This window comes from Triticum dicoccoides, chromosome 5A (genome assembly GCF_002162155.2).
Source record: "Triticum dicoccoides isolate Atlit2015 ecotype Zavitan chromosome 5A, WEW_v2.0, whole genome shotgun sequence".
NCBI lineage: Eukaryota > Viridiplantae > Streptophyta > Magnoliopsida > Poales > Poaceae > Triticum > Triticum dicoccoides.
This window is the reverse complement of record NC_041388.1, coordinates 430,608,506-430,632,010: the sequence shown is the minus strand read 5'-3', so window position 1 is coordinate 430,632,010 and position 23,505 is coordinate 430,608,506. Positions and strand designations below refer to the sequence as shown.

Genomic DNA, 23,505 nt, shown 5'->3' with positions numbered 1-23,505 from the left:
GAGGCCCTCGCCGAGGATGTAATGCCCCGGACACACCCGCCGGTGGTCGTTACTCCTGGCGGGATCTAGACTGGCCCCACAGATCAATACTAGTCTTTTCTGCGCACTTTATCCTCACTCGTGCGCACCCGGGAGCAACTTCCCGGTCGGTCACCCATCCTGATACTACTCCAAGCTGAGCACGCTTAACTTTGGAGTTCTGTCCGAATGGGCTCCAGGAAAAGAAGGAATTCCTTATTGATATGAGTAGTCTATCATCCCTAATAAGCCAGGCTATCACATACACCCCCACTCAGACGAACCGACGTCCTCGTCGGGCCACAGGAACGTTCCCTCTTGGCACATACGTCTGTGCATCCAGTCCGGTACATGTGCCATGTCGGGTGCCACGACGGGTCACAAACGTCATGAACAACATGACCGCGCACCTGTCCACAACCATCCGTGTTACCGCGAGGGTCGGCTCTGATACCAAACTTGTAACGCCCCGGACACACCCATCGGTGGTCGTTACTCCTGGCGGGATCTAGATTGGCCCCATAGATCAATACTAGTCTTTTCTACGCACTTTGTCCTCACTCATGCGCACCCGGGAGCAACTTCCCGGTCGGTCACCCATCCTGACACTACTCCAAGCTGAGCACGCTTAACTTTGGAGTTCTGTCCGAATGGGCTCCCGGAAAAGAAGGAATTCCTTATTGATATGAGTAGTCTATCATCCCTAATAAGCCAGGCTATCACAGAGGAGGCCGTGGCCTGCGGAGAAGAAGAAGAAGGCCATAAGAGTGCCTCGCCCACGGCCGGTGCCTCGTGTAGCGTCTTCGGTGACCCCTACGGCGACTGCTCCAGCGCATTCGGCGGCCGCAGCCACCAAGTGCTCGATGAAATGCCGACAAGGTAACGGAAAACATATTTTGCATTTTGGCCAAAGGTGATTGTTGGTGGCCAATGATGATGTAGTTTGTTTGTTTTGTTGTCGTAGTGCAGAGATGAACATGGTCGAATTCTTAGCGTCTTTGGAGTTCTTGGTGACAATGGGGCTAGATGATCTCAACTATGACTCAATTTGGGATCATCCGGAGGCGGCCAAAGAAGATGAGGTGGCTGATGAGGAGGTGGTCAATGAAGAGGAGGTTGTGGAGGCGATCAAAGCAAGCACCTAGTCGTCAAGGTCATGCACCGCCAACTACAATGAAATTGAAGATGTTGCTCTTTGTGATGCTTAGATGAACATCTCCATGGATGCGGCTATTGGAACAGATCAAACCAAGACTATGTTTTGAGAGAGAATTACGGACCACTACAATAACTTCATGAAGGTGCAATCAAGCCGTATGCAAAGTTCTCTCGAGCATCATTGGAGCACCATTCATGACGGATGCAATCGATGTTCCGGGTGCATCAATCAAGTGAATCATGCACCACCGAGCGGTGCGCAAGTGATGGAGTATGGTTCCTATATCCAAGAACTATTTAAGCACAGGAACACGAAGTTCGGCCACAAACCCTTCAAGTTGCATCATTGCTACAAAGTGTTGTGCAAGAATGAGAAGTTGATTCAAAGAGTTTCAGAGACCACTCCAAAGAGATCAAGGTTGAGCATATCCGTTGAGGACAACGAGGTTGATAAAGAGGCCAACAACAGACCGGAAGGGAACAAGATTGCAAAATAAAGAAGAGAAGAGAAATGCATACGGTGGCACATACAAAGAACTTGTCGTCATGATTGAGGCCAAGAAGGTGTTGGCGGCCGAACGCAAAGAAGAGAAGATGGCGAGGTGGAATGAGTTGAAGGTGTCGGAGGATGAGAAATGGAAGGCTAAATTGGCGGCCGAAGAGAGAAAGTTGAAGGCCGAGGAGCGTAGGCTTGCACTTGAGAAGGAGAGGATTCGTGATGCCAAGAAGGCCGTGCTATCATGTTCATGAATCTAACCACAACGGATGAAACCGCAAGAAAGTATTGGGAGCTCACTCGTGGGGAGATTTTGACCCAAGTGGAAGGCTCTCTTCGAAATGGTGGTGGTGGTGATGGTACCAGCCAAGAGGATGGTGGTGGTGGTGATGGTACCAGCAAAGAGGATGGTGGTGGTGGTGGTGGCGCTAGCTCAGAGGATGGTGGTGGTGACGGCAGTTATGTCTTCTTCGGCGACCATCTCGTTTGAGTTCGTGCATGACATTGGCTCGATCCATAACATACACATGTTATGTTTATGGTGGTTTTAGATCAAACTTTGTGTTTGAAGTGATGTCTTTTGGATGAACTATGCATGTCTTAATCTGATAAAATAAAACTATATGTTATAACGATTATGTTATGCATGTATTTTTTTCAATGTTTTTATGATATACTCCCTCCGTTCCTAAATATAAATCTTTTTATAGATTTCAATATAAACTATATACGAAGCAAAATGAGTGAATCTACACTCTAAAATATGACTTTATATATCCGTATGTAGTTCATATAGAAATCTCTAAAAAGAATTATATTTAGGAAGGAAGGGAGTATATTGTGAAGTGTTTGAAGTTCATGCGGTTAGAACAAAAAATGTATTTTTTTACTCCACTAAAGTTTAGGGGACCAGCTAGGTGCTACCACCTATAGAGGAGTAAATTTTTCCTCTAACTTTACTCGGCCGTATCCTCCTTTTAACTTTTAGGGTATAGGTTAGAGTTGGCCTTACAAGTACAAATCATACACGAATGATTAAACCAAATAACGGAAAACCTACCCACATCTCAACTCTCACCGCATCAAAACTCCCTGGTCAAGCTCATGAAGTACGCGGTACGAAATCAAAACATGCAACCGAAGGTCATTCTGGTGCTATGTGATGTTTGAATTGAAGACCTCCTACAGGTATATAGATGCGGCAACACACAGATTCAGTAGAGTGGAAAGTTCCATTTAAATTTCAACTGATGCACCATAGATTCAATTCGGCAATAGATTCAGACCTGCGGTGGAGCTGGCAAACTTGTCTACTGATCTTCTACTGATGCTCGTCCCCAGAGAACAAATTAACTCATCCCTTGATCTACTGACAAAAGACCTGATACATCAATCGAATGAAATCAATCTCATCTGAAGTTACAGTCTGACCAGGCTCTAAATTTCGAGGTTGTACCACCGAGGGACTGAGTTGGGCAAGAGCAAGCCGTGTTGCTCGTACAGGTAGCACCTAGCAACAGGTTCAGTTTCCAGACAAAGATTATTATGCACAACTTCCGTGCAGTGGAGCTTGATTACAGCAAAGTTGCATATGGCTACGAGTTCCATGCTCCTTCAGGTCATCTGCTCAGCCAAAGGGCGATTCTGGAAGAAACATCACACTAAGAAAAAAGAAATAGCATACCCCTAAATCTCTTGGATGAACTACACAAGTCTAAGCTGGATGAATCACAAGTCCAAGGTGAGCATGATTAAGCTGGGAATGCGCAAGTGCGAATTCGAGAAATATACCATGAACAAAATATATATGCACACAAAGTAAAGCAATCGCAGCCAACCAGCAAAGACACAGCCTAAGGCTCCAAACGATTCACATGCACACAATCCGTTTGTACTAACTCTATGTCGAATGAAACCCAAACATTCTAATCTACCTCTGAACTTTTTTTTCAGCACCCAGTAATGTGTAGGCACCAGACATTAAAGTTAAAATCCTACAGCACTAGGTGTTTGCGCTGAATATATGCTCGACATACAGTAATGCGCTCGTACTAAAGATAAACGTTAAATTCCTACAGCACCAATATCCTGCAGTCGTACCTTTTTGCCCTTGGCCTGCGGCGCCCTTGGCGATGGGATCACCGTCGGAGGCTGCTTTGGAGCATCTAACGACACCGACATCGGCTTCTTCTCGGTCTTCTGGTCGTCGGGGTGTGATTTTCTCCCCGGCGGTGCGTGCAGATCATGACATGGCCTTGGCGACGCTTCGGGCGCTGCCTGCGCCGCCGTCGCAGTACGAGGAGGCTGCTCCTACGAACGCTGTCATGGAGGATGAGCTGCAGCTTTCACGGTCTCCCGCAGCGTCGACGGGGCCGGCGCTGTCTCCTGCGTCGCCGCCGCGGGACGAGGAGGCTGCTTCTTATATCGCTGTTATTGAGGATGAGCTGCAGCGTTCTAGGTCTCCCGCTGCTACGCCGGAGCCGTCTACACCACCTTTCCGGCCCTATGGGATGCGGGTTGCTTTGGAGTTTACTACTTCACCGCCTAGACGTAGCGGCCGCTATGTTGTGGGGGCTGATGGGGCCTCTGCCACTGATGAGGATTCCATGCAGAGGGCCATGCGTAGAACGGCATCGCGGAACCTCGACTTTGATGGTATGTCTCCTTGCAAATCATTTCTATCTTTTGATAAAGCCAAAATGTCTTCAAATATTGCTAGCCTTGGTATTTCATTAGGTAGAAATGATGCAGTAGTTGATTTCTCAGTTAAAGCTCTTAAGCAAATGGAGTTCGACCGGCTTACGGTTGCTCCTAGAACGCTTCTAACGGCGGATCCACTAGTATCAGATGAGGAGGATGAGGAGTCCGATGCCAACCATGAAGGCAGACTCCTCTCTCATCTGGTCAATGATACTACAGAGGTAGACTTTGAAGATACCATGCGTGATACGATGCTTTGTGAGCTCGTTGCATCGGTACGTAAGAACAAGTCTAACTCTGGTAGTAAAAAGGGTCGCCCTAAGAAGAAGACCAAAGTATCCAAACGTAATAAAGTTTCTCCATGAAAGGAATGTTTTGGAATAGCAGAGGTCTTGGTGACTTGGCTAAGTACAAACATATTTCCGATTGTGTTAGGGATCATGCCCTCGACTTCGTGGCAATCTCTGAGTGTAGTAAGCGTGACTTTCCAACGCGTGATTTGGACCATTTTTCATGTGGCAAAGATTATGAATGGCATATCCTGCCGCCTTCAGGGAGGTCCGGAGGTATTCTTTTAGGAATACACTCCACTTACTTGGAACTTCTTTCAACTTCAAAGGGGGAGTATCATATTAAATTCCACCTTAGAAACAAATCCGATAATTTCATTTGGAGCTTGGTTGCCGTATATGGTGCTGCTCAAGATGAATTTAAAGCGGTCTTCCTCAAAGAACTTGTCAATACCTGCAGAGAAAATCCTCACCCCATGCTACTTGGGGGGGGGGGACTTCAATATTTTGCGATACCAGTAGGATAAAAACAATCATAGGTTCGACACTCGATGGCCGTTTCTTTTTAATGCTGTCATTGACAGTCTTGATTTGCGGGAACTCTCTCTCTCGGGGCGCCAATTTACCTGGGCCAATAATAGATCTATCCCGACGTTCGAAAAACTTGATCGGGTGCTAGTCACCACAGACTGGGAATTTAAATATCCATTAGCATCAGTGCAGGCTTTGGAGAGAATTAAGGCCTTATCGGATCATGCTCCATTGCTTACTGATTTTGGTCAAGCAGCACCCACTTCGAACCGCCATCAGTTTAAATTTGAACTGGGGTGGCTCACTAGAGAGGGTTTCCCTGAATTGGTTAAAAAGGTGTGGCAACGCCCAACACGGGGTGATACACCAATTCAACGTTGGAATAATCGCATTCGTGCGTTGCGCCAATTCCTCCGCGGATGGGCTAAACACACCGCTGGGATTTATAAGAAAGAGAAGTTGCGACTATCTGTCTTGATCGACTCCTTAGATAAGATCGTGAAGGTGAGGCTTCTATCTGCGGCTGAGATTGAGCAAAAAAGTCATCTCAATGAGCAGCTAGCCCGTCTCTTACGCGAAGAGGAAATCAAATGGTACCAACGGTGCAAGAGCGACTCGTTGGTACTTGAGGATGATAACACGAAGTACTTTCAAATGTTAGCCAATGGCAGACATAGAAAGAAACGAATATTCACCCTTGATCAGGACGAGGGTCGCATTGAGGGGGACGCTCCGCTCAAGGACTTTATTACAAAATACTATAAAGACTTGTTTGGTCCTTCCTCGGAAACTACGCTGGAGATGGATGAGTCTATTTGTCATGACATCCAGCAAGTTTCCGCTGCGGAAAATGAATTCCTAACCTCTGCTTTCACTGAGGAGGAAATACGGACTGCGATTTTTCAAATGGAACGTAACAAATCTCCGGGACCGGATGGTTTTCCGGCAGAGTTTCATCAATTTTTTTGGGATATGTTAAAGTCTGACCTGGTTCAATTGTTTAATGAACTGCATGCTCATAGACTAGACATCTCCAGACTCAATTTTGGTGAAATTATCCTTTTACCAAAGATAAAGGATGCCAATCGGATTCAACAACATAGACCGATTTGCTTATTAAATGTGAGCTTCAAAATTTTCACCAAGGTCGCGACTAACCGGCTGAATGGGGTCGCAGACCATGTAGTCAAACCAACACAAACAGCTTTCATGCAAGGACGGAACATCTTAGACGGTGTTGCTGTCCTACATGAAACTGTTCATGAGCTCCACCGTAAAAAGTTGAATGGGGTCATCTTTAAGATTGACTTCGAGAAAGCTTATGATAAGGTGAAGTGGCCTTTTTTGCTTCAAACTCTTCGTATGAAAGGGTTTTCCGATACTTGGTGCCGATGGGTTGAGAACTTTGTGTCTAGAGGTAGCGTGGCTATCAAGGTGAACGATGACGTAGGCAATTATTTCCAGACTAGGAAGGGGCTACGCCAAGGCGACCCCGCATCACCTATCCTTTTCAACATCGTGGCTGATATGCTAGTTACTCTCATTGAGAGGGCCAAGCTAGCTGGTCAAATCACCGGGGTCATTCCTCATCTAGTAGAAGGAGGCCTGTCAATCTTATAGTATGCGGATGACACCATTTTGTTTTTGAATCACGACCTAGAAAAGGCTAGAAACCTCAAATTGTTATTATGTGCTTTTGAGGATCTTTCTGGCCTTAAGATAAACTTTCATAAGAGTGAACTTTTCTGCTTTGGTGAAGCCGCAGAAACTTCACAAGAATATGCTGATATATTTGGATGCCAACTAGGCCAATTTCCGATTCGATATCTAGGTATTCCTATTCATTATCGGCGTTTGACAATCGCTGAATGGAAACATGTTGAAGAGAGACTGGAGAAACGGTTGGCGAGCTGGAAGGCCAAACTCTTGTCCTATGGGGGCCGACTAGTTCTGATCAACTCGGTTCTTACCAACATGGTCCTTTACATGCTATCTTTTTTCCATCTGCCAAAAGGTGCTCTCCAACGCCTTGATTATTTTAGATCAAGGTTTTTTTGGCAGAGTGACAATGAAAAAAAGAAATATGATTGGCTAGGTGGAATATATTATGTCGTCCTAAAAGCCAAGGGGGACTCGGAATCCAGGATCTTGAGATCAAAAACATTGCATTGCTCAGCAAATGGGTATACAGATTACTCACTAAGGATGGTGTTTGGCAGGAGATCATTCGTAATAAATACGTTGGGTCCAAAGCAATCTCCCAGGTCTACTGGAAACCAGGTGACTCTCATTTTTGGAGTGGGGTTATGAAAGCTAAAGAATTCTTTTTCCAATTTGGCACTTTCTCGGTTAGGGACGGCTCCCAGGTTCGATTCTGGGAAGACACCTGGCTCGGGACTACTCCTCTAAATGTGCAATACCCAAGCTTATATCAGAGAGTTAGACATAAGTTTGTCACGATTAAGCAGGTATTGGGACAAGAACACCCAGATATTTCTTTTCGCAGAACGATTTCTGGACCTCGTCTGACTGCATGGAACGATTTGCTGACTCGTTTGGGAGTTGTCCAACTGTCGGCTGAATCAGACATCTTTAAATGGAACCTGCATCTGAATGGAAGATTTTCGGTTAAATCCATGTATGATGCATTGGTTCATAACGAGGTTCCATCTGATAATAGAAAATTGTGGAAGCTTAAGATTCCTCTAAAAGTGAAAATTTTCCTATGGTTTCTCAACAAAGGAGTTGTCTTAACTAGGGACAATCTAGCTCGACGAAACTGGCAAGGCTGCAAAAAATGTGTTTTCTGCAATCATAATGAATCCATTAAACACCTATTTTTTGATTGCAAGTTTGCTAGATCGGTATGGGCAATAGTCCAAATTGCTTCGAATCTATATCCTTCATGCAGCGTACGGAATATGTTCGGCAATTGGTTGAGGGGAATAGATAAACAATTGTCTAAGCACATTCTTGCGGGGGCGGCTGCCTTATGTTGGGCGTTGTGGCTCACCAGGAATGATATTGTTTTTAATCATAAAAGTGTTTCATCTCCTATGCAGGTAATTCATATATGCTCGCGATGGCTCCGTATGTGGTCTATCCTGCAGAGGCCGGAGGAAAGAGACTTTTTTATGATGGCTTCTACCCGGTTGGAGTGCTCGGCCAGGGACATTTTTTACCCCCATGGATGGCGGTGTGACCTTCGGATTGGACCGGCATCACCTTAGGCCTCTTTTATCTTTTTTCGCTACTGCTGGCGTTTTTTGCCTTTTTTTGGCTTCTAGTACTTTGAAACTTTGGCTGTGTGCATCTAGCTATGCAGAGGCCGGGTGATCTTTGATGCGGTTGTATCAACTCGATATTTCAATTCAATGAAAAGCCCTTTATCGAAGAAAATACCTTTTTGCCCACGAGTTAAATGTATATACCCCTTTGAACTCTCACATTTAGACCACATCACCCCCTCTACTGAATTTTGGCCTACTTAATCCCCTGAACTTGCTTAAACCGGGCAAAACACCCCCTGGTGCCTGGTTTGGTGGTTTGGGAAGGTGGTTTTGGGAACGTGCCAGTGGCCCCTGCCAGCGAGGCGTGTCGGCTGGATAGAAAAGGCGCGGAACAGCTGAGGGCCACTAGAACTAGCGCGCGAATGATTTTCCCCCTCTCTTCTTCCCTGAGCTAGGCTGAGGGTTCATCTTCTTTTCTTGCCAATCCTGCTCGAATCCATGGCGGCACGCAGCACAGGAAGCTCTTGTTCGTAGCACCTCCGTGAATCCTCTCCAATCCAAGTGTCTTAGGGTGTGTTTGGTAGCATGTATGGACCTAGTCTAATTGTTCTCCTCTCATACATGCTGAGTGTAGACATGCAGAGTCCATGTAGTTGGTGTTGATTGGCAGCGATGTATGCACTGAGACATGCTAAGCTGTGACTTTGTTTGGCAGCATGCATCTGTTTAGACATGCTAAACAATTTCGAATTCCATTTTTTTGGAATAATGAACAAAATCAATAAAATGTGAACACAAATTTAAACATATTTTGAAAATTTAAACAAAATTTGAATTCTAAACATTTTTAAAATTAAAATAAACTTTGAAATTCTGTTTTTTTTTTGAAAATTTAACATATTTGAAATTTCGAGTTTTATTAAAAAAATAAAAAAATTGGAAATTTTATAAAAAATTGAAATTCTCATCAGTTTTTCAAAATTCAAACAAATTTTGATTTTCTTTTGAAATTTAGAACATTTTTGAAATTCTTTAAAAAATTGGAATTCTGAACATTTATTGAAAAGTAAAACAAATTTTGAAATAATGAACATTTTTTGAAAGTTTAAACAATTTTGAAATTCTAAACTGTTTCAAAAATTTAAATAACATTTGAAATTCTTAACTTTTTTTCAAAAATTTAAACAAAATTTGAAATTCTGAACATCTTTTGAAATATAAAACTTATCTGGACGTGGTCTGGTGGGTGAGGACGAGGGATAGAGCCAACATGGCTGCCTCCATGCACCCTGTCTGGGTGCATGAGATGAGCATGGCTGAGGGCCCTATTGTGCATCAGATGAGTATAGTCCAGGTGAGCCCATGCACCCTACCAAACAAGCAAAAATGGATCAGATTGAGAATTTTTGCCCTCATGCACTCTCCATGCACCCTACCAAACACACCCTTAGCAATGGCAGATAACATGTATGCAATGCTGTGTAATAATTGTGGTGTCGTTACTAGGTGGTTCCTAGTTATGATACAGGACTTCTTTGGTCAATATAGCGAGACAAATCATTTCTTTCTGAATATGGAGAGCAGATACAGGACTGTAGTCAATATAGACCCATTATGAAGGTTATACGATGATTTGAAGTCTTTCTGAACCAATTATCCAGTGACAGCTAACATGGTTATCCAGGGGCATGTGTTGGCAAGGAGTCTATGCATGTAGTTATGTCCGGGCATGGCTGATGGTTTCCTTTCGTAATAGGCTATGTATGCAACTGTTGAGTATTCAGTTCCTATGTATAGCCTGTTTGTTACCGTTTTCGTCGTGTAGGCTTCCAGGCAGTAATTAACCTTGTATCACTTTGGCTCATGTCATAGCTTGTCGTGTATCAGCCGGAGCATGTACTCACAATCGTGGACAGGAATGGGTACAGGGGAGACGCTGCTCTCTTCTCTCAACTGACCTGAAGGTTTTTGAGCAGAAAGAGGATTTTGTTTACGGAAATGTTAACGCCCACACGTGTGGACGTTTGCACATCGCCCACACGCCTCCATCACCACTCATTTTGCCACGTATGAATAGATGACATTAGCAGATTTTTTTTTTGGTTTTCGGCTTAAAAATGTTGTATCTCCTAAATAAAAAAGCGAACTAAAAATCCGTTTTTACCATTAAATCTGTCTCGACGAGATCTTCAAAACTATACCCCATGTTGATATGTTTCGACGAATTTTTTTGCCAGAAGTTGCCACGATGTTTACACTGTAGTTGCCATAGGGCTTAAACTAAAGTTGTCATGTGGCAATTTTAGTTTGTAGATCATGGCAATTTTAGTATTTTGATGATGGCAACTCCAGTACTTTGACCATGAAAATTATTTTTTGTATGAACCATAGCAATTTTACGTGCATGTATCATGGCAATTTTAGTTTATGATTCATGGCAAGTCTAGTTTCTTAATTCCCCGTTTTATAAATGTCAAAATCTACTTTTAAATGTAGAAGAAAATAGCTGAAACATATCATAGCAACTTCAGTGTAAACATCATGGCAATTCATATGCAATAGACATGGCAACTTTTAATCCAAAAAAAATTCATCAAAATATATCAACATGGGATCTAGTTTCGAAGATCTCATCGCGAGGGATTTAATGGTGAAAACGGATTTTCAATCGGATTTTTCGTTTAAGAGATAAAACATTTTAAAAACTGAAAATCCAAAAAGATTCCTGCATGCATGCATGCGATGACGTGGCAATCTGTTTACATTAGAGACGTGTGGTGCGTCTCCCTTCCTGCCACACGTGTGGCAGTTAGCGCGACCCTTTGTTTATCCTTTATGCCATTTCAGGCCAAGTGTTGTGTGACATTAACTACTTTTAGTTTGGCTTTCATCCTTTTCTGCCTACCAACAGATATAATCCTGTGAAAAATTCAACTTGTGTAACCTGGGAGACCGCGGAATTTCTGTGTTTGATGTTCTGTAATCAGGGATGACCATGTGAGGGTGAGGTCCCGAAGCAAAATCGAACCCATGCAGTGTTGGATTCCCATAAGAGAGAAACAAATCGCTTAGCATTTTTCTATTTCTTGAATCATAAGTTCTGTAGAGAAACAGGGATGCCCTAAGCACCCTCAGAAAAGAAAAAAAAGTATGCCTGAATATATGTTTGTGTGACTATGTGAACTCAGAACAAAACATGCTCCAAGCATCAACATGTCCGTCACAAAACCACAACGCAAACAAATGATACAAGGATGAATAGGGTTCAATTCGGTCATCTTAAGCCGGGCACTAACCGTAATATTTATAGGAACTACCCTGCATGGGGCAGACATTTAGTGCAACAACGTGGTAAAAGCAGATGTGTTATGTACCCAAGTCTGAAAATGGAATGGGGGGTGAACAAAAAGTCATCCTGTCAGAAAAGACAGATCAGGTGGAAGAAACTCGTCTCGTTGGAAAAGACAAACTAGATGGGTTTAGTAAATGCCTAAATTCAAATTGTTGTCTTCTAGCGGGGACGATGTGATGTGGTCTCATTATCAAATTGATCTCCCAGCATCTTTGGACCTAACTTCTGCATCCAGTCAAGAACCTAAAAAATAATCATCTCTTTTAATTCAAAACATGGGATGAATAATATAAACCGCGGAAAGACATGATTTACCTCATGAAGCTTTCAGTTTTCGACATGACAGAGAAAGCACTAGGCTTTTCCGACAACATAAATCCCCATTTCAATTACAAACAAATTGAGAGAAAAATGTTGAGATTGTGAGTGTAAGGTTTTGAAGTGAAACCAAACCTGTGGATATCATAAGAAATTTGTGTTAAGCATTTCCCCTTCCTTCAAATATAAGTGCCGCAAGAGGTGAGCCAGGACAGGGATCGCCAGGGCAATCCCTCCAATAGCATATAATTGTACGATTTGGTGTTTAGTCAAAAAAACTGGGCATGTATGGTAGAAGTATACGTTAGAAAGATATTGAGTGCTCAACTCACATAGCTCCCATCAATTTCGACCTCTACCTTGATTGTTGCAAGCGATCTGCATTGTTTTGATAACTCGTTGTTGCAGTCATGGATCTCCAGTTTTTTCAGCGAGGTGGGAGGCCCTTAGTCGGAAGCCCTGCGATGAGATTATAATCTCTGATCTTTAACGTCTTGAGGGCATGGTGGACACGCAGTCGCATAGGAAGATCTACGAGTTCATAATCATTAAAATAGAGTTCTCGCAGGGACCTAAGGAGCAGAAGATCTTTCTTGCTCATCTGTTAGTCTCATTTCATCTAACAAAGTAAGCGTTAGGCTTCGGAGGCATGCAAGGCCCTTGCAGAATGACGTGCTAAGGGGATACACGTCATGGATCTCGAGACTTTCCAGTGCAATGAATAACTCATAGCTATGGCTTGAAATTCCCTCAACTGGCTCATAACTCTCCAATGAGGTAAGGAACGCAAGGCAGGGGAACCAAGTATTTTCAAATGCTTGAGGTTCACGAGGGATCGCAAGCCCTCTAGTGAGACGAGTGAACTGCAGTATAGAATTTCGAAACATTCCAGCGTTGCGCATGAATGCGTCTGTCAAGATTCCATGATTGAGTTCACAAAATAATACCAAAGACCTGAGAGTACCAGGCGATTGCATGACCTCTAATGCGATGAGCAGATTACACGATTCAATTTTTAAATCTTCCAACGCCGTACATGAATCCATATCTAGATATTCCAAAGTTCCTTCAATTAGTTGTAATTTTCTAAGGCATGTGAGGTTCCCCACAAAGCAGGGCTGCATTTTTTTGGCGATAATCAACCCAAACAAGTTGATAGTGATTGCGGGAGCAGACATCTTCCCTTTTCTTGGGCATCTTCATCAAGGGACGTAAACCGGACATCGCCTTCCCTACTCCCATCAAATATTAGATGAGGGCATTTACCAATGGTTATATTTCTGAGATTTAACGGAATATGCACAATTCTGTCTACATTTGAGCTTGGCCATGCACCACTACATATCTTGACGGCGAAGCCTCGGAAGCTGAGATAAAGTTTGATTTAACCTTTCCTTCCTCTTCTATCTTTAACTATTTCAACTGTGGGCAGTCGTATAAATTCAATTCCTTTAAGGCTGGCGAATGTCGCAGCACTAGAGATAGCCACTTCCTTATTATTCCACAGTCTCCAATACAAAGACTTTCAAGAGCAGCCTCATTTGCAGTTATCATGTCTTCATGGGTTTACTCTGGCACAACATCTGAAGAGAAAAGTTTTCTGCGGTACCATATTTTCAAACTCTTCACAGAGATAAACTGACTTAAACCTTTGAAAGAAATAGATGTCATGCTTTTATATCCTTCAGATTATTGAATTTCAAAATTTTGTCATCGAGTGCCATCATCTCATGGGGAGTCCATATCCGTAAAGCTTTAATGTTTCCATGGAAGATCCCTACATTGACAGAATTGTTGAAGCACTAGTGCTTATTAGAGTAGTTTAGAATATGTGGTTGAAGGCGAAAGGGGGTTCTGTAGTTGCAAACGAGGACAACCGACCATAAAGAGTTTCCTTGGGCTGGGCAACCATGACTTATGTACAGTTTCGCAGTTATAACCTTTCTGAAATAGATCAAACAACTCAAGTGGAGAGCACCTCCAAATCTCCAACACCCTTAAACTAGACTTCATGTCCCCCACAGAAGTATTGGAACACCTCTGTAAATTTGGCATTCCATCTAAAACCAACTCCTCCAATGGCGGAACCAAGATTTCTCTTACTCCCTGCAAGTTGCTCAACGTCAACCTTTTAAGAAACCAAAGCATTTCTAGAGATGGAAATATTCCCCATTCTCCGCAATCCTCTAGATGAACCGTATGCAATGACTTAAAGAAAGCAACATCCAATACTTAATGATGGAAAATTTTGCAAAAAACATGAGTCAAAGCCTTCTTCTCAGTATGACCATCCTGAATTTTTAGATACAAAAATTTGTAGGATTTGCCAAGCTACAGAGAAAGGGCAAAGGAATGTTTTGAAGAATCTTGGAATGCTTTGAAGAAAAAGGATTCATATTCCCAATTAACACCAATGTCCTTAGCTCTCTCACCAATGTCCCTAAGTCAGTAAGTACTATCATCGCTTCTCCTCCAAACTCTTATTTGAATGGTGACGTTTTACAAATTAACTCCTGATGAAGAAATAGGTAGTTGTATAGCCATATAAAACAATATGAGAAACATTTCCACTTGACTATTCCGCAAATTAATTATTTTCTCTTATACAATCTTCCTATCTAATCCTAAGTTTACAATGAATGGGATCGATATATTGTCACCGTATCTACAATGACGAACCAAATATTAGTCTCGAAGCGAGTTAAAAGTTATAACATTTGTACTAAACTTTCATACTTTCATTTTATTATATAAAATTATAAAGTTAAATAATGTATTTTAATTTTTATTTAGTCACAATTAATACTATCATTTTGATATAAATTTCTAACATCTACCATTGAAAGATGCACCACACACACACACCATACTAAACGTAAATTGTATCATGTAGACACAAAGTTTTTTGTTTACAAATAAAATCTCTTAAAATATATGTTGGAACCCCTTAAACTCTAAAAATAAAAATAATGAAATCTCATAGTGTCACCGATTATTGTATGAAATTCATGTCATATTATAGTGTATGTATGTGCATTATTGTGCATATTTTAACATTCTTAGATATCCCGAGACAGATACATAAAGCATACAATTTTACAAATATCCCAAGAGTGGCTTCTGGTGTAATAGCCACACACAAATAGAATATAGTATATAATATTTTTATGAAGAGATTATCACCTAATAGCTGGCACGATGCTTTAGCTATGATCAAATGTGGTTTACCTGTTCATGTTGGGCAAATTGTGTCTGAATTGAGTTTGTTATTGAAATATGATTGATTTTAATAACAAATCACATACAAAATTGGAAGTGCATTTAGTCCCCAATGATATTTTGGGGTTGATGATAATGTGGTTGGTGAGACTAATGTCGGTTACTAAGTTTATCTCGGGACATTGGTCTCTTGATGACTTTATATGGAGTTGGTTGACCCACACTTCAAAAAGAAAATGGGTGCCGGTTCTTCCAAAGACTCGAAGGTTTTATTGTTTTCTTTGGAGTCATAGGATAACTGCACTATAAAAAGGAATTGAGGTGATTGCATAAGAATGGGGATCACAAAACATATATACCAAGGCATCACATTCTTACCGCAAAGATAATGGTTTAAAACACTCCTAATATGATTACACGAACATTTTCTAAAAGTTGTGTGAACATTATTTTTACACTGCATAAACATTTTCTAAATTCATGATGAACATTTTAAAAAATAGCTAATAAAATATATTTAGAGTACTTCAAAATATAAACAAAAAATACAAAAGAACCAAAAAGAAAAAACAGACAAAGCAACTAACAAGCAAATGAAGCAATGCGGTACTGGCCGGCCCAATAGCTTGTCGCTTGAGTAGAGGGGATGCTCGCATTGGCAAGTCCTAGATGCCTGCACACATCGAATGGGGGATAGGGCGACGCCCACATACGTGAAAAATTGGGTCAGCCCACTTTGGCGTTTGCTAACCTGCTGAAGAATTCTTTTCGGTTTTCCGCTGTTGTTTTTTTTTCCTAATATTTCATACGTTGCATCGCTGCAATGTATTTTTCTTTCTATTGTGGCTTTTTGTTTCATTTTTTCATGCTGTTTCGTTTGCGGTGTCATTTGCTCGCTGCGAGCGAGACAAAGCCCCTCCTCGAAAAAACTATTAGGCATGTGTTAACCAGCAAGCGAGCGAGAGCTCCTAGTTGACACGTGCCAAATAGAACTATCTACACTAATTCTATATGGGCAGCCAATGTGGGAACGTTCTTGACGGTTTTCTTATGGTTTTCTAGGATGGATTTTATTCTTTTATATTTAAAATTTCTAATTTAAAAAAAAAATCGTAATCATTTTTAGAATTCATGAACTTTGCAAGTTCATTAATGTTTTTCAATTTCACAAACTTTGAGAGAATACATGATCATTTTTTAATTTTGTTTTTTAATCAGTGCACACTTTTTTTTAGATTCCTTTAAAAAAAATTGAGCGCATGAATTTTTTAATTTTTGCAAACATTTTTTTAAAAGTCAAAGGTCAACCAGCAAGCAAACCTAGGGGTTGTCTGGCTGCTGCCCTGAGATAAATCTGCCTGGCCAGGAGCAAGCCAGACAATTGCCTGGACCTTGTTTGGTCGATGCCTCAGGACAATTCGACCAGCCTGACATGAACATGTCTAACACGTAATTAGTCGGAGCAAGGCCACCAAAATCGAGGTCTGACTTAGGCAGAGCAATCAGTGTGTGCCCACGAAGTGATGCAATCGACCGGCCTGTCGGGCGCTCATTTTTTCAGGCGGGTTGCTTACATAGTGATGCAAACAACACCATAGTACACTGGAGCGCACGAAGGAGTCAGCTAACGCAATCCAGGGTGCCTAAATCGTTGGCAGGCGCTCCTATGGCAATATTTTTTAGGGAAACACCTGACTTTAGTAAATCTCAATAAAAAGTTTTACATAATACGATGAGCTGAAGAGCCAGAAATAAAAGCAAGAGCATTCTTTTTTTGACAGCAAATAGACTTTATTTCTTAAATAATAGACATGTCATTTACAAGCAGATGAGAAATAAAATCAGGGATCTCATTGTTAGAAATTTAGGGTTTGCGGTCTACCCCCTAATTCCTTTGCGCTTATCCGTGGTGCCGCTCACAATTTGCACATCTGAGGCTAGGGGATAGGGACCTTCTTATAGTGTCTTTCCAAAGAGTTCATCTCTTATACAGATATAAGATTCCTAGTTTTTTTCACCAGTTTCTGGGATAGAGTCCAAATCAAATTACCAACCACGATCATATTTGTCTGTTAACGAATTCTACCCTTATGTCCCCGGAGCACGCGCTTGTGAGCAACGTGTCATAATAGAGTGTAAATTCCTCTAATCATGAAGATCAATATTAGGGTTGTAATCTAACTATACGATCTAGCTCCTTCCGGTTATCACTGTACCCGGGTAGTCTTTCCAATATAAATCGCATATTGTATTCCATTGATAATCGACCAGCTTCCTTAAGCATATAACTTAAGTATGTTCCAACAAGTGATAATTCCATGATAATCATGTAAAGTAATTCCATGCATAAATACATGTATAATTCCATAATGAGGTATTCCAAATATTATTAACTCATGGTAATTTGAATATAGTTGCAAGACACATAATTCCAACATCTCCCACTTGTCCAAAACGATCATTAAAATATTTGTAACCCATAGCCTTAACATGCTTAGCAAATACCTCCTGACTAAGAGGCTTAGTCAAGGGATCAGTAATCATATTAGCACTTTGTTGAAAATCCAAAGAAATATATAGTGATACCTTCCCTCAGTACGCACTAGTAGAAAAGGGGGCAATGGTCCAGGCCGGTCCAGCCCATTAGTCCCGGTTCAATCCAGAACCGAGACCAATGGGGGCATTGGACCCGGTTCGTGAGCCCCGGGGGCCGGCCGGGCCACGTGGGCCATTGGTCCCGGTTCGTCTGGACCTTTTAGTCCCGGTTGGTGGGGCCAACCGGGACCAATGGCCCTCGCTCCTGGCCCACCACCATTGGTTCCGGTTGGTGGCACGAACCGGGACAAAAGGCAACCCTTTAGTCCCGGTTCATGCGACCAACCAGGACCAATGGTGGTGCCTATATATACCCCCTCGCGCAAGAGCAGAGCACACTGCTTTGTTTTTTCTGGCTGAGGGGGAGAGGGCTTGGTGGTGCTCTAGCTTACCTCCTATGCACACAAGGTGTTCGATGGAATGCCCGAGCCACACTACTTAAGGTTTCCCCTCTCCAAGCTCGACCGCCAAGCTCCATTTTCCTTAATATTTGTCTAGGTTTAGCGGTCCGTCACGCCCCGTCCCCGTCTTCACCGTTGTCGATCACCCGCGCCGATCTCATCGCCGGCACCACCGTGGTGAGCCTCTTGTTCTTATCTTCTTTCTGAAAGGAAAAATATTCTTACTTGTATGTTTAGATAGATACTTGTATGATTTTCTTACTTTTATTATTGCATCCTATATAGTGCGATGGTTTTGGTATCCGCCCCCGTCGGCCCTCGTCCTGTCTATGATTCGGATGTGGTATATATTATCTTTTTATAACTATTGGTTCATTTATTGTTTATGACAATTATGCCGACCAACGTGAAATGGATTTTATTTATTTAGGAGGTTGTTGAACCAGAAATTCCAACCGACCCTATTGTCGAGAGGTTAAATTTAGTTGAAGAAGAAAACAATTTGTTGAAGGAAAAAATTAGAAAAATTGAGGAGGAGGAGAAGATGATATTGGAGTTGCATGTTGCGGATGTCGTCGGTGATCACAAGATCAAGATGGATGCAATGCGCTTGAAGATTAGAAAGATTAGAAAATATGCCATTCATACCGAGGCTTGGTATCATTATGCCGTTGGATCAGTTGTTACATTGGTTGCGATTATGATCGCATTTGTTTTCGCATTGAAATGTTTTACATAGTTTCAGTGTATGGTTTAATTAATTTAGATGCTCTGCAGAGCTTTATGTTGTTAGATGAGAACTATGTATGTACTTTGGTTTTAATGTGATGATGAACTTCTATTAATTTGGTCACTTAATTATCTATTCATGATGTTCTGTAATGATTTTTGACACACTTAATTATATATAATGCACACAGATGAACCGGCAATGGATGTACGGTTCAAGACACACCTCCGAGTACATTAAGGGCGTGCATAATTTTTTCGAAGTGGCTGAGGCAAACAAGCAGAATGGTTTTATGTGTTGTCCATGCCCTATATGTGAGAATACGAAGTCTTACTCTGACCGGAAAATCCTCCACACCCACCTGCTTTACAAGGGTTTCATGCCACACTATAATGTTTGGACGAGGCACGGAGAAATAGGGGTTATGATGGAAGACGGCAAAGAAGAAGAGTACGATGACAACTATGTGCCCCCTGAATACGGTGATGCTACTGAAGATCAAGAGGAACCAGACGATGTGCATGATGATGCTGCAACAGGCGAAGCTGCGGAAGATCAAGAGGAACCAGACGATGTGCCCGATGATGATGATCTCCGCCAGGTCATTGTCGATGCAAGGATGCGAAAGTCAAAAGGAGAAGCTGAAGTTCGATCGCATGTTAGAGGACCACAAAAAAGGGTGTACCCCAATTGCGAAGATGGCAACACAAAGCTCGGTACCGTACTGGAATTGCTGCAGTGGAAGGCAGAGAATGCTGTGCCTGACAAAGGATTTGAGAAGCTACTAAAAATATTGAAGAAGAAGCTTCCAAAGGATAATGAATTGCCCGACAGTACATACGCAACAAAGAAGGTCGTATGCCCTCTAGGATTGGAGGTGCAGAAGATACATGCATGCCCTAATGACTGCATCCTCTACCGCGGTGCGTACAAGGATTTGAACGCATGCCCGGTATGCGGTGCATTACGGTATAAGATCAGACGAGATGACCCTGGTGATGTTGACGGCGAGCCCCCCAGGAAGAGGGTTCCTGCGAAGGTGATGTGGTATGCTCCTATAATACCATGATTGAAACGTCTGTTCAGAAACGGAGAGCATGACAAGTTGATGCGATGGCACAGTGAGGACCGTAAGAAAGACGGGAAGTTGAGAGCACCCGCTGACGGGTCGCAGTGGAGAAAAATCGAGAGAAAGTACTGGGATGAGTTTGCAAGTGAGCCAAGGAACGTATGGTTTGCTTTAAGTGCGGATGGCATTAATCCTTTCGGGGAGCAGAGCAGCAATCACAACACCTGGCTCGTGACTCTATGTATGTATAACCTTCCTCCTTGGATGTGCATGAAGCGGAAGTTCATTATGATGCCAGTTCTCATCCAAGGCCCTAAGCAACCCGGCAATGACATTGATGTGTACCTAAGGCCATTAGTTGAAGAACTTTTACAGCCGTGGAATGGAAACGGTGTACGTACGTGGGATGAGCACAAACAGGAGGAATTTAACCTAAAGGTGTTGCTATTCGTGACCATCAACGATTGGCCCGCTCTCAGTAACCTTTCAGGACAGACAAACAAGGGATACCACGCATGCACGCACTGTTTACTTGACACCGATAGTATATACCTGGCAAGCTGCAGGAAGAATGTGTACCTGGGCCATCGTCGATTTCTTCCGACCAACCATCAATATCGAAAGAAAGGCAAGCATTTCAAAGGCGAGGCAGATCACCGGAAGAAGCCCGCCATGCGTACCGGTGATCACGTACTTGCTATGGTCAATGATTTACACGTAATCTTTGGAAAGGGTCCCGGTGGACTAGCTGTTCCGAGTGACGCTGGGGGACACGCACCCATGTGGAAGAAGAAATCTATATTTTGGGACCTACCCTACTGGAAAGACCTAGAGGTCCGCTCTTCGATTGACGTGATGCACGTGACGAAGAACCTTTGCGTGAACCTGCTAGGCTTCTTGGGCGTGTATGGGAAGACAAAAGATACAGCTGAGGCACGGGAGGACCTGCAACGTTTGCACGAAAAAGACGGCATGCCTCCAAAGCAGTATGAAGGTCCTGCCAGCTATGCTCTTACCAAAGAAGAGAAGGAAATCTTCTTTGAATGCCTGCTTAGTATGAAGGTCCCGACTGGCTTCTCGTCGAATATAAAAGGAATAATAAATATGGCAGAGAAAAAGTTTTAGAACCTAAAGTCTCATGACTGCCACGTGATTATGACGCAACTGCTTCCGGTTGCATTGAGGGGGCTTCTACCGGAAAACGTCTGATTAGCCATTGTGAAGCTATGTGCATTCCTCAATGCAATCTCTCAGAAGGTGATCGATCCAGAAATCATACCAAGGCTAAGGAGTGATGTGGTGCAATGTCTTGTCAGTTTCGAGCTGGTGTTCCCACCATCCTTCTTCAATGTCATGACGCACGTCCTAGTTCATCTAGTTGACGAGATTGTCATTCTGGGCCCCGTATTTCTACACAATATGTACCCCTTTGAGAGGTTCATGGGAGTCCTAAAGAAATATGTCCGTAACCGCGCTAGGCCAGAAGGAAGCATCTCCATGGGCCATCAAACAGAGGATGTCATCGGGTTTTGTGTTGACTTCATTCCTGGCCTTAAGAAGATAGGTCTCCCTAAATCGCGGTATGAGGGGAGACTGACTGGAAAAGGCACGCTTGGAAGGGACTCAATAATATGCAGGGACGGATATTCTTGGTCTCAAGCACACTACAAAGTTCTACAGAACTCTACCTTGGTGACCCCGTATGTCGATGAACACAAGAACAGCCTGCGCTCCAAACACCCGGAGCAGTGCGACGACTGGATTACATGTGAACACATCAGGACTTTCAGCAGTTGGTTGGAAGCACGTATCAGAGGTGACAACACTGTTTGTGATGAGCTGTACTTGTTATCCAGGGGACCATCTTTGACTGTATTGATTTGGAAAGGATACGAGATAAATGGGAATACATTTTACACGATTGACCAAGATCAAAAGAGCACCAACCAAAACAGCGGTGTCCGCTTTGATGCAACAACCTAGAGGGGAAAGGACACATATTATGGTTACATAGTGGACATATGGGAACTTGACTACGGACATGATTTTAAGGTCCCTTTGTTTAAGTGCAAATGGGTCAATCTGTCAGGAGGCGGGGTACAGGTAGACCCACAATACGGAATGACAACAGCGGATCTGAAAAATCTTGGGTACACTGACGAACCGTTCGTCCTAGCCAATGATGTGGCACAGGTTATCTATGTGAAAGACATATCTACCAGACCGAGAAAGAGAAAAGATAAGGAAGCGAATACATCATACGATGAGCCAAAGCGCCACATAGTTCTTTCAGGAAAAAGGGACATCGTGGGAGTGGAGGACAAGACAGACATGTCTGAAGATTATGAAAAGTTTCATGAAATTCCTCCCTTTAAAGTCAAGGCTGACCCCAGCATCCTGATAAACGATGAAGATTATCCATGGTTACGGCGCAATAAGCAAATGACACAAGCGAAGAAAAAGTAAAGACTTTCTCCCGCAACTATTATAATGATACCATGCCAACTTTGTAACTGACGAGTATGATACCATTGTCCGTTTTGTACATGCACATGCTATGTGTGGGTCAATTTATGATACCATGCCAACTTTCAACTTTTTCAGAGTTCATTTGAAATGCTTTAATGTCTTATGGTTCGGCCCTCGTAATAATTAAAAATAGCAACAATAAGTATTTTATTGTAAATAGAAACAAAATAAAATAAATAAAGCAAGAAAGAAAACAAAAAACAAAAAAAGTGTTTTCAAATTTGAAAAGTAATGGCACTAACAGGAAGTTTATAATTTTCCTAAAACTAAAAGCAAAAAGAATTAAAAAATAAAGCAAAAAACAAAAGAAAATAAATAATGCAGAAAACAAAACAAAAAAACAGGAAAAAAATAAAAATAGCAACAATAAGTAAAGAAAAAAAATGCCTCCTACTGGGCCCCCACGGCCTGAATACGACATGAAACCCTACTATGGGCCAGGATTCAGGCCCGCAGTAGGCCCAGTAGGCCCACCAGGCAAAGTTTAGCAAGTAGGCCCGAAAGCCTGCGGTCGAGAGGAGTTCGAGAGGGGTGCGGCAGTGGGGCTTATAAACCACTGCGCGCCCCTCTCAACTAGCAAGGTGGGACTAAACTTTGGCCTCGACGCGGGCAGCACAGGGACCTTTAGTCCCGGTTGGTGCCACCAACCAGGACTAAAGGGGGGGGCATTGGTCCCGGTTGGTGGCACCAACCGGTACCAAAGGTCGCGGCTTCCCGCCCTTTGGGCTGCCGAAAAAGAGGCATTTGGTCCCGGTTGGTGGAACCAACCGGGACTAAAGGGGGCATTGGTCCCGGTTGGTGCCACGAACCGGGACCAATGCTCCTTGTATATAAGTAGCACTTCGCAGTTTTACAGAGTTCATCGCCAC

The 23,505-nt window shown here is 42.7% G+C and overlaps 1 pseudogene; it reads right to left on the bottom strand.

Annotated features, from left to right (window-relative positions):
* Positions 1–12,416: 12,416 nt before the first annotated feature.
* LOC119299706 overlaps positions 12,417–23,505 on the bottom strand; it is a 40,026-nt pseudogene continuing 28,937 nt past the window's right edge.